General features: G+C 39.6%; 1 protein-coding gene across 9 annotated transcripts in view; it reads right to left on the minus strand.

Annotated features, from left to right (window-relative positions):
- Window positions 1-13,353, minus strand: part of TJP1 (tight junction protein 1) — a 198,922-nt gene that overhangs the window by 45,914 nt on the left and 139,655 nt on the right. The window lies entirely within an intron of this gene.

Raw genomic sequence — 13,353 nt, forward strand, 5'->3', positions numbered from 1 at the left:
ACGACCACCAAGCATTTGGAAAGGGGGAAATCGTGTGAGGGAGGAAAAACTAGCACAGCCAAAGGCTTGAAAACAAGCAGAAAGGCAGCAGGAAATCCACAGCAAACAGCATGAAGTCCCTCGCTATCCTGCTGCTAGATTTTCTGCTTTTCCAGAGAGTGCCCGGTGTTTTGCTCCATACCCTCCCCTCCCATAAGCAAGCAATTCACTAACTGAAGAGCAGAATCAGAACATGAACATCTCTGCAAATATGGGAGTGGGGGTTTTTTGAAAAGTGTACTTGACTCGATTTGTTTCAGTTACAGAAGCTAAGTGACTACAAGCACTCCTAACTTTTAATCCATTTCTCTACTGTAATACCGAACAGGAGCAGGCCTGTTTACTCTCACATTCAATACCTCTGAAAACTTTATCCAATTTCATAAGATCAGAATTTGCAACTATGTTTAAAAAGAGAGTTCTCCTCATGACCCAAAAAAGCTGTGGGTTTTTTCCCTCCACATGCGGTGCTTTAATTTCAATGCTTAGGATGTGCTACATTACTGCTCATTTCTCTTTCAGGGTTCACTTCTCCTGAAAGTGTTGGTGCAATTTAATTGGGCTATATTTCATTCAAACAGCTTGTTCTCCCCTCCATTCAGAACCAAATGTTACTCCCTTGTATTACAAATCGATTCAACTCTACTCCAGAATTAGATTATTTTTCTCCAGCTTTTTTAAAGTAGACCAAGTATGTATTAAAATAGTAACAATTTACACACACAAAGCCATCTTCAAAAAAAAAACCCGGAATGTTTTGCTTGCTGAACGGTTAATGAATACTGATTTTCTTCCCTATTTCTGATGCTCTCATTCTGTCTTAGTTTTGGCAAGAGCTTCTTAGGCTAAACATTTCATCAACAAGTGAAGAATTATCTCTGCAAGTAAACTTCTAAAAGAAAAGGCTTTAAGTAGCTCCTGTTCAGAAAAAGGTGCAACAGGAATCCAATAAATGACTGCAAAAGTCACAATTCACATTTTACTTTATATAGGCTGCCTCATTTCTATCCACAATTATCAAATAAGCTAACCCGACTGGTCCTTTTATTACATTTGTCCTGGCAGCACTGGGCAGGTACACACGCCATCAGCAGCCAGAGGCACCCACACAGGGCACAGTCTGAGCTACTTGGCTAACGAGGCACCAGATTTCAATGGCCCCAAGTTCTTGTGCCTCACTGTTGGAGCTTGGTAAACACAGCACAGTGCAAAGACACCAGCTGGTTCTGGGTAGGGCAAAGACATAAAACCCAGTTTAACCAGCTAAGCACTACTCCTGCTGAATCTGGGAGAACCGGCAATCCCTGAGTCAGAGCAGGATAAGGTAACTAGAACAGCTAAACGATGACTAAGAGACTTGGAAATGACCTATGTAACATGCTTCTGAGAACTGTGAAAAGACTTACTGCCCGATAAAAAAAACCAAGATAACCCGCCCAAAAAACCACCCACAAACTCACCAGCCTTTCTAAAACCAGACAGGGTGCTCACTGCGCAATCTACTGATAGGGGCTGCCTTTTTAAATGCCTTTTTCTCTTCTGTAGAAACTCAGGTTTTCCATTTTCTTTGCTTGTTCTTCTCCCTTTTCTTGCTTATACTATCTCCTCTACTCATTTATTGCTATCACTTCCCTTACATTTTACTAATACATTCATTTCAAATTCACAAGACTTGGAAACATCAAATATCCATTAGTTAGATAGCAAACCAAGTAGTATGTTATTTTCATTCTTTCTGCATGCCCAAACAGTCCAATCAAGAACAGCAAAAACAGTTCAAAGGCAGCCTGAGGTGAACTGTTGGCTTCAACACAAGCCGCTTATGTGCTTTAGTTTCTCATCTGTGAAGAACTGCATTCACTCACAGAAGACCGAAGTTCGATGAAGACCTGTGAAGGTACTCATCCTACTAAGCACTGACAACTGAGGCAGAAGAACTAGTTCGTGCTACCATCAGCTGAGATCCCTGCTGTGATGCTGCTCTTAAACCATACTCACAAAACAGTCTATTTTTTATGCAACATTTGAGTTTCAGGATTTTTCTAAGGACTTAATACCCAAGTCTTCAAAAATGGCAAACACTGCTTGTAACAAAGGAGTGGGGGCAGACAGTGTAGGTCTGCATTGATGATGCCAGCCCTGCTGGTGCCAAGCTGCTTATCTGGGGGACCATTACCCACCACCGACTTAAGAGGAAATCAAAGTCACTCTGTAGAAACTGAGAACTATGTACAGCATAACACCCCAGAAACTAGGAATACGTGAAAATACTAAAACGCTACAGCCTAGGGTTAGAATAACTTAAAGACCATTAAGTATCTTTGAAACTCAAATGAACAACTGACAGCATTTGAACTTCACTAACTCCAGATACTATGTCTCCATTAGTGATGTATTAAGAATAAAAAAAAATAAGAAGAGAACAGAATGACGGCATCATGACTTCAGTGTTGGAAAAAAGATTTATTTCATGCTTATGCTTTATTAAAATGAAGTTTCCTTATGCTCATCTTAAACACCCTTACACAGACAATTAGTAGCATTCCCAGTTCTGTATATGGCAAGCGCATGTGTTTGCGGGTTGGGTTCTTTTTATTATTATTTAAAGGATGAAGTCCTACATGAAGTTGCGATTCATCAATACGGAAGTTAATGCAACTTATCATTCGCTCAGAATCTTGGAAGTAGCAAATCTTGTTCAAATCTTCCATCTTTGAAATAGCCCAGAGATCTAAACATATCAAAGTATTTTTCCAGAAAGCTCCCTTTGTGTGCTACAAGGGTCCTTTGAACAATAGCAAACATTTTTTGTTCCCTTTCTTACCACATTTCTTCCCTGTTTCTCAAAGGCTAGGGTTTTCATTCTTCTGTTTTGAAAAAATGCCTTTTCTCATGCAAGCCTTTTACCTTTGCACACATGCATTTTGGCACATGCACACATACATAAGATTGCATTTTCCCAAAGGACTAATTCTGTACTTATGCATCAGGATTTTTCATTCAAGCACCCTGGAGAGGAAAAAAAACAAAACCAAAAAAAAAAAAAAAAAAAGGACTTCACTGGCTACCAGTTTGAGCAATGTTGTCATGTTTGCAAATAACATTGCTCAGTTTAGCTCCACTGCAGTTGGAAAATCTGTTAGCAGCAGCAGCACTGGAGTCACCCACAGGCTTGAGAAGACAGTTCAAGTTCACATTTGGAACGATTCAAACAACAGCCACAGGAATTAGTATTTTACACCTAGGATAATGTAAGATTCTTGAGGTGTAGTTGCAGGATTAACACTTCTTTTGATTTTTACACCTAGAGGAAGATCCCAGACTAAGGCCAAAGCTCCTACATGTTCTTGAAATCAAAGCCAGCATAGTTTCTCAATGTTTCTTTGCAAGTCTAGGGGGACGTACTAAAGGAATTATCTGTCTTAATTGCTTTTCATAAGAAGCTAAGCGCATCAAGAATGACAAGTTAAGATTTTAAGCAATTGTCTCCTCAATCATGATCAAGTTTTGTCAAAGGAGTTTTCAATCACCTTATTCCTCAGTAAAATTCAACAGTACTTTTCTATAAATAAACAAACAAGTGTTAAATATCTACTGTTCTTACATGTTTCCACACATTTCTCACTACATTTTCAGACAAAATCATATTTAGGTATCTACCTTAGAACAGGCAGGCTTTCAGATTTTTCCTCCAGCCAACATGTCAGTAACCTTACCACGGGCAACAATGAAGTACTTTCCGTATCTTTACAAACCCAGTTTTACAGATCAGCACTAACAGCTGTCCTGCAGACAATAAAATGAAGCAACTACTTCTGCTAGCTCAGGGGGCATATTGTTTCTATTCTCTGCAAAACACAATAGAGAGGAAAGCTATCTGTGACAGATCCAAGCCCCTGCTCTAACCCCTTCAACCACAGCAAGCAAACTACAAGAAATTGAATGACCAGATCACAGACTCAACCAAAGAACACAACCTTTGCTCCAAGCCTGCAGCCTCATGTTGTAGCTTTTGTGTACATCTTATTGCCAATAAAATGCTGACATCTAAAAGCATTCCTAATTGTTCTGAGAGAATTGTTAACAACCTTGAGAAACAGATGTCTCATTCAAGGCATGAAAAAGGGAGAAGGAAGAACAGTCTCTTCAGAAGGACACACAAGACATTCATCCACTCTACCTTGCTGTATACCTATTTGGCTTCTAAAATTAATTCTCAATTATTCTTGAGGAAGTCCACCACCAGTAGGATGCTTCTGTACTTCTAAGTTTTAAAGGTTAAATGCAGAATCAATAGATTTCGACTGCACTTGTGGAAACAAATTGAAAGTGCTTATCATAACAATTAGCATTTGCAACTTACAAGTTTTCAGCAGGTTTGTTTGCTATCTAGGGGGTGATATTTACATTCACTCCAAGAAAATAAATCAAAGCCAATATCCAGAACAAACAGCTTCCTGAGGAAGTTCAGAAAAGAAAACTGAATCCTCCTCAGCCAGCCCAGAGCAGGCAATGAAGAGGTGTCTTCCCTACACACAGCATCTTTCAGCATTCAGTTGGAGCAGCATGTTGTTTCCAACACTGACCAGGAAGACTTCCTACCTTGGTCCTTGCCTAGTTAAACTACAGTTGTCTTATATTCCAACAGATTCCATTCCAATGGTCTTACCACAAAAGTCTTCCAATGATTGGGGAAAAAAATAATACAGAAAAATCTGACTTTTCTAAACAGTTGTTCCCCTGCAATTAGCACAATGAGGACAAAACCCTATTATCAGACTGATTTTATCAGCTGAAATGAGACCTCTGTCTAACGTAGTCTGTATATAACATATGCAATGCACCGCATCTACTCTACAGAGGACCTTAGAGATACCTGAGCTGTTTCAAATACTGGCAGCCAACTACTGGAGCAAGCGTAGCTGAAGAGGAGGGTGCTCAGAGGCAGGATAAACAGCACACCGCCCACAGCTGAAGATGGCTGTTTGCACACAGAACCACAGCATCCCTGTACTAGCCTTTGCAAGCAGCCTGCATCGTTGTTTTTCACTTGATCGTCACTCTTTGCAATGAGGAAAGGCTGTTTCCCTGGACATATTTTTGGGAAAAGACTCAAGAGAGACCAGACCGAGCAGCTCAGGGACTGCTGCAGAGACAAACAACATGCACCTGATGCTACCCAACTATCTGTTTTACACAAATGCTATGTGGAAGAGAAATCACCCACTAAAGAATTCCTTTTTGACATCTGTATATAAAAAAATATCTTTAATCACTGAAACATAGAAGCTAGTCTTTAGTCTCACCTTCCATCTGAATGTACATCATGGAAGTGACATCGACCATCTATTTTGGTAACAGAAATACTAACCTTATTCTTTCAAGCAGATGTACTAAACACCTAAAAGTAAAGTAGTGGGCATAGTTCGGGGTTTTTTTTCCCCTATTTCACACACTGCACAGGTCCCAAGCTCTAGTCAAGAGTTCCACTCCTCCAAAAACACTCGTCTATATTCAACAGGCTACCTCACGAAAAGACAAGACACCATTATTAAAGCTTGTTTTCAGATGAAAATGTGTACTCCAAGTTAAAAAAATATTAATAAAGACACATTCTCAACACTGCATGTTAACAAAATGAACTTATTTTTACTTAGATCAATCTAGAAATACAATGTCTTTACTACAATGGTACATACCTACTGCCTGGACAACAGAAGTCATCTTTACATCATGAACAGATACCTTGAGAAGAAACACTGGGACTAAATTTATATTTTTAATAATATCTAGGTTGTTCCACCATTCCACTCAATTTCCCTGTGCTTCCACAACCACATACTGCTCCATGGGACACTACCTTATTAAATACAATTTCCACTGCTTCCTGCTCTAAAATTCCTAAGATTACTTGCTATATTTTGAACACAGATGCTGTATATATCTAAAAACATCCCTTCTGCCAGTTTTCCTGATGAATTTTTGTGCAAAGCTTTTTTGCTCAGATATTTTCGCTGAGACTTCTGGGCACCAATCTCTCCAAACTAAAAAAAAACCTGCTAAGTACTTAACTCATCCCATCCATGTAATACCCAAATTCTTTTTTAGCATGACTCACTTTTCCAGAATGACATCTCAAGTCCAAACCTCACACATCACAGACAGCTCTTTGATCTCCCACGGTCATAAAACCTTTTTGTTGTCGTTGCTGCTGCTCAATACAAAAAACAGTAGACCGTCCTTCCAAAAAAGCTCTAAACAACAACAGCATGCAGAAATTTTGGGGGGGATATTCAGTGCAATAATTCAATACTGGATTATAGATCCATTTACATCTGAGTATTTATAAAAGGGTTTATGATACAGGCCTAGTGAATACTATTATTCCCCAACAGTAGAAGGCTGACACTCAGGATAAGAAGGCAAAACAAACCAGAAACTAGGAACCAAATGCAGATAGATCTCAAATGATCTCAGGTCAAGTTACTTCAGATGAAGACTACCACTCAAACACCCTGGTAACAGTATCAGCCAGCAGCTAAGCAATGCTTACTAGTTTCATAATCTCTAAGGCGTGGGAAAACTATGCTTTAGTATTTGGGATCCTTGTCTGGTTTGCTTCTTTCCATTTTGCTTTCCAGCTGGCAGTGAAATCATGTAGGATCACAAACTCCAAAGCGCTGGCAAGTCGCGCCTCACAGATCACTACTCCCAGCCAGTATGACAGCAAAACAGAACCAAAATCACAACAGAACAGAAAGGCTAAAAAAGCAAAGTGGTAAGCCATGTTACCCCTCCCCCCAGGTGATGTTGCCAAAGGGAAGCACAGATAGCTTGCCATTTGCTTTTGGCTTTGTTTTGTTTTAAGTCATTTCTCTACCATGCTGACCTAGGTCAGTATTATTAGGACATGAAAATTCCAAAATTAAGAGTACAGTTTTTAATATGTAATGAAAGTATTTATCTTCTCTTTATTTAAAGATCAACGTTAGCTCCAAAGACTTTTCTCCCCAAAAACTAATTTCAAAACCAATATCCGCAAGAAACTTAATGTAATATTTAAATTATTTAACTCTCAGGATGCAACTTGAGAAGAACTTCTTTCAGCACAAGTAACTGCTTAAGCAGCACATACTGCACTCCTACTAGCATCCATCCTCAAAAATATCCCTCTCCCTCATATTATGCTTGTGCAAGTGTGGTCATTATGTGGTCATTTCTACGTGTATCAGTTCCCCATCAGTTCATCTCAACACCACGAGAGCAGCTGCCAGTGGCACAGTTTGTAAGCTAGCCCTGTTAAGGCAAGAGCTCAAACTACAGCCTCCCACCACAGTAAAACAAGCTATACTGAAGTACACAATGAAGTTCTTTAGGTGTACACAGCTGTGACCACAGTTTCACAGCAACCAACACAACCTGGAATGGGAAATTCCAATCAGATATTACCTGCTCATGTACTTTGTTTTAAAACTAAACTGTGGTACAGGCTGCCAAGGGAAGCTGTGGAATCTCCATCCCTGGAGGTGTTCAAGACTCAACCAGACAAGATCCCAAGCAACTTGCTGTAGCTGACCTTGCTTTCAGCATGGGGCTGGACTAGATGATCTCCAGAGCTCCCTTCTGACCTCCCTGTTCTGCAATTATTCTATAAACCAGATTTAGTGAGAACTGCTTTGAGCAGAGGGTTGAATTAGCTGATCTCTAGAGTCCCTTCCAAATTTAATTACTCTGTGATTCTATATAAGTCACATTTCCAGCACATTCCTGAAACCAAATCCAATCATCCAACTGCAGTCAGTCTCCATCCCTGCTCTTACACACAGCTCAGTGTTACTGTTTCATTGCTTGGTTAAGAACCTTAGTTGGAGCTCTTCCAGGGTTTTTTTTCCCCTTGGGGGAGGAGAAGAGCACAGTACCAGTACCACAGAAAACGAAATTGTACTTCATTAGTTCTATATAAGATTCAGGCTTATGTACCTGACCATTGCTTTTTAATTAAAAAATACAAAGCCAAAATGCACACAAGTGCAAGATATGGCCACTAAAAAACTACCAACATGAAGTTACACATCAGAGCAGCAATCAAAGCGTTCAAGCACCTCACTCCAAGCCAGAATGCCTCCTACCTTGTTTCTAATCCAGAAAATCATAACCCAGTTACCAAGCACCGCACCGTATCAATTTTCCATCCATACACTGTGAAGATCTGTCAAATGAAAGCCTCAGGATAGGCAACAGTATCCCACGGAGATAGACCAGGGTTATTTTTTTCCCCAAGATACTACTCAAAGCGTTAAAGTATTAATCAGACCAAACACACATTTAAGGGCCTTGCATGACAGTTCAGGTTACAGATGCAGAATTATGGCCTTGACGTCTTCCATCTTGACAATAAAATACAGCACATATAGGCGACAGCACATATAGGTTAATTTGTCCTTAAAATATTTGGGGCTGGTTGGTTGGTTGGTGTTTGTTTTTTAAAGCCCACACAGCCACAACAAACCAATACATTTCAAGGTTAATCTACCAAATCCTTCTGAAATTAAGATTTGAAATGCAGGTACTCTAAAAACACACTGCCTTTCACCTGGGTAGAAGACACCGACAACTACTTTTCTTGCTGCAGAATTCCATGGGGTTTTTTTCCCTAAAATTTCCCCCCCAAAATTTTAGTATTAAGAAATATGTTACTGTGTAGTTGGATTTTTCTTTCATAGGTACAAAATTTCTTACTCTGAATCTAAACCAACCCAAAATTTCTTACTAAAAGTGTCTAAGTGTCCTTCCCTACCCTAAACAACCACACACACAGATGGCATTTCTCCCCACCCCCAATTTGGGTAACTGTCAGTTAAGAAGATTCAATTTTAGCAGTCACATGGCTGCTAGAGCATCTGCAGAACACATTACAAGGCTAAGCTCACACCAACTTGACACATTCAAAGGAAGTAAGTTAGAAGCCATGGATACAGATAGGCAGGAGTTTCTAGAGGAAGAAATGGTGAAGAATGTTGAATATTGCAGCTCTTTGAAAAAGAGTAACTTTGGTTAGAAAGTTGTTACTTTGGAGTGACTTTGGAGTAAGGCATCAATAATAACAAATAGCTTGGTTTAAAAAAAGTGCATAACAGAACATAACAGGTTTATTGGATTTGGTGTTGTTTGGGTTTTGGGGTTTCTAAGTGCAGGCTTGCAAACTGAATTTAAAAAAAAAAAGTACAAGTAGTCAATGGGAGAGAAAGAACAGGAATCAGAGCAGCATTGCAGTACCCTGCTGGGCAGGAACAGACATCAGATCAGGAAGGGAGGACAAGGTAACAAACACTACCACAGTGATTAATGTTAATGTGTCCGAAAGGCTCATTCGCCTATCAGCAAAGAAAACATTCCTGAACTTTCTTATCAGGCAAGTATGGCAAGTCGAAAGCACATCATTTTGCCTCAGCAAAAAGGACTACCCCCATCCCACTAGCAGCACCTAGCTTTGTATTACTTCACCATGAAATGGAGTACGTACTTACCTAGTTTTCCAAAACTATCTTGAATAAAGGGAAGAGGCATCTGTTTAAGCAGGCACAATCTTGTAACCCTGACAGTTTATTTCACAACAATTGTCTCTTAGTCTCTCTATTTATACACAAAACATGGGTCTACTCCACGATTTTCTTCCTGAAAAACTTCCCTTTCTAAAAGCCAATACATTAACTAAATGATGAAGAAAAAAAAATAGCATGCTACGATTGTCCTTACATCCAATTACAAAACTGAATAATACAGCACTGACAGAACTCAAAACTAGGTAACGTTGCAAGTTGAAGATGCAGAATAAATAAAAAAACATAATAAAAAACATTAGTCAATACTACCAGCATTTAAATGCTGAACAACGTAGTGCAGGAGGAGACCAGTACTTTCCTTTTTTGTATCAAGTTGTTACATAGCATTCAGTACCCCACAAACAGATGAACTCCCACATCCCAAATAGCATCTTCCTACACCTCTTTCAAGTGCTTCATTTTCATCAGCCCTTTGCACCCTTTTCTTTAGTGTCTATATAATATACATTCATTAACATTACCCGCCACCAATAAGAAGAATTTCAGTGACTTTTTAAAGTTCAATTTCAAGAGCAGTGGAAAGGGGGTGAACGTAGTCTAAGAAAAAGGATGGTTTATTTCAGTTACTGTGTGAACCTACTGAGCAGGTGTCCCACAGTGTTGCAGAGGCAAGGCACAGAAGCCAGAGGACTAAGAAAACTCTCCTGTAGGAATGAGTATAATGCTTAAAACAGGACCAGCAAAAGCCTAAACTTAAGGCTACTCCCATCTTCAGGGCAAAGTATCTCCTTTATTTGCAAAGCTACTCTGAACTGAATCAAGAAATCAGTCTGGCATTGGTGATGGCTTTCCAGAGTTAAAAAAAAAAGAAAAAAAAGGAGCTGGCAAGAAGAGATGCTAATAAAACAAGAACAGCAGTCTTTTCTGGTGGGTTACTCACTGACTACGAATGTAGAAATACCACCCATCCAACAACATACATGCCATCAGTTCTAATCCTAGGTGCTTTAGTAGGTAACAAAACAATTGCTTATTTACAGCCAGTTACAGAGTGGGATTTTTTATTATTTTTTAACTTAATCCTGGTTATACTATTAGGTATTTGAAAGATATGGATGTTTCTTTTCAGAAGGCAAGAGAAGATTCTTTGTTACCAGAGTAAGATTTACAAACTTGTTTTATGGAAAACATGTATTTTTTCTACCTTCCAATTTATTATCCTTTCCCTTTTCTAATTGATCTGCTTCCTTTTCTTCAGGAGTCATGACCACTAGCAAGCACAAGAGAAAATAACAGCAGCTCCAGAAGCATCAGCAAAGCAGAAGAACCAGCAAGACATTTCCACACTTCTCTTTCCCTTCCTGTAAAAGGACATACAGCAGCAACAGGGATGTCCCTGCCACCCAAAACAAACCAGAAACATCTTTTTACTGCCATCGTAACTCCTCATCTTCTTAAAAAGAAGCAATGAAACCAACTCCATTGGGGAGTCAAGACTGGACAAGAGGCAATAAAAGCCAGCCTGAGATACCACCCAGCTCCAACAGCTGCCCCAGCCACAATCCTCCTCTTTGACTCCCTACCGGCAGCAATCCCACCACTGCCTTGTACTGTACCAGTGGTCCACAACCCTTTCCAGTTTGCAGACCTCTTAAGAGAAGTCAGATGCAAACCACCGTATGTTAAACAGAAGCTAAGAAAAGCAAGCCTCAAGCCTTTTTTAAAAACAGCATGATCTGGGGGGTTTGGGTTGGCTTTTCTTTAGTAGACTGCATCCCTACCCCCACTCCAAATCACCACAAATTCCTACGAACCCCAGGCTGAAGTTTTACTCTAGCCATTTCCCATGCACCAATGCAGGAGACAACACCCAGTCCCCTTCCCTCCCCTTCTGAAGGCAGGGCACAAGTCACTAGAACAAGATGACAAAGTAATTACTGGACAAGAGGCTTTACACAGGCTTCAAATTAAACTCTGTAGGTATTCAGATTTACGTAACCATCGTGCCTTTTCCCATCCCACTCTGCAGACATACAGCTGGGATTTCTTCTTTCCTGTTTCCACATCAAAGCAGGGGAAGGGACAAGGGAATTCATCAACATGCTCATGAGCATGAGCCTTAATTGCTGACCAGATGAGAACTACCTAACAGCATGTTGCCTTTATACATACAAAGCAAAACAGTGTACTTCCCTAAGACACTCTTCTCAGGAAGAACCATTTGGCAGACTTTCAATTATTCTGACCATTGCACATGACCTAACAGTGGATTTTAGCATAAAACTTAGTATGCAAATTTAGAAAGCTTCCTAAGTAAGGAACTACCAAAGCTAACAATCTTTCAGCTCAAATAGCTTCAAGGCCTTTCTTCCGCAGTTCTTCACCCTCTACTTCCAGTTGAGCATTTAAGGTGATAAAAAAAGCCAAGGTGTAACTAAAAGGACAGTTCCATCAAAAGGAAAAAAGCCACACCCAGAAAGACAAAGGTTAACCTTAAAAATTGTCACAAAGCTACTTTCATATTTACATCAGCAACTGAAAATAAACTTCAGTGGAACAAACTGCCTCACCAGCACCTCTAACCACAAGACACTGACTTCTCTTCCCACAATTTCAAGTATATCAAGTTTACAGGATTATATTCTTAGCCAAAACTGCATCACATCCATTCACCACCACTCCGGAATGCACAATCTCAAACAATCAAGAAACCTACGTGGGCAGAAATGATCAGGGCTATTTGAAAATGTGTGCTGTGCTTCTACCACAACTGCATCTTCTAACTACCTAGAACTCTATTTAAAAATTGAGACTTTGGAAACCCAAAGCCCTTAAACAAGGACAAATTCCTTCCTTTTTGAAACTTGTTCAAAAGGATTGTACTTCAACTTAAAAACTATAACCTGACACCCTGGTTTGCAAACTGAAAATTCACTCAAGTTTACACCACCTTTACCTCACCGCTTTATTACTCCAGCACTCCTTGCTTCTCGTGATATAGAAAGCAGCTCCATTGAGCTTCTATATTCTGAATGTAATATACTCTAATAAAATAACAAAAGGTTACAGAACGCAGGAAATAACTAGTGTAGAAGTTTAAGTTTTCCTGTGTTACTTTGCCTCTTTAAGCTTCATATTCTAAAGCAAATAAAAGCTTTAGAGTTCTTTCAAAAGAGAGAAAACTCACTTGAGGAGAGACAAAGTTCAAAAAAAAGCAAGAAAGCAAGATAACAGAAATCCCACTTAGCTGTATTTTTCCCCTCTGCATATATTTGTTCACATTGCTGCATATTAGCACCACTCCATTCCACACAAAGTAATCAACAGCAGAAGTGCGTCCACACTCTTGCCCTACTTCAGCCAGCTTCCTGACTCTTGAGGGGGATGGTACACATCAAAATATGTCATTTAATTCCACAGCTAAACTTAAGTCCTTTCAAGAGCAGAATTTCACTCCATTTTTAGTTTTTGCACTGCACTCTTGCCCTTGGCTGTTTTTCACCACCAGAAGACCAAACATCAGGTGTGTTACTGGTATCTGCAAGTGAAGGACCAGAAAGTAATTTTTGTAACAAGACAGAGTCTTTTTTGGGCCTTCGATAAATCATTAATGTAGTTTTAGGACTGCTGCATGACCTTTTCTTTAAAAAAAAACCCAAACCTTTAAGCTGTAAGAAATCAACACAGAAAAAAAAATTATTTACTTTTCCCACTCCACCCCTGCCTTACATCCTGCAACTACATAGCAAAC

Source organism: Falco peregrinus, chromosome 1 (assembly GCF_023634155.1).
Source record: "Falco peregrinus isolate bFalPer1 chromosome 1, bFalPer1.pri, whole genome shotgun sequence".
In the NCBI taxonomy this organism is placed as follows: Eukaryota; Metazoa; Chordata; class Aves; order Falconiformes; family Falconidae; genus Falco; species Falco peregrinus.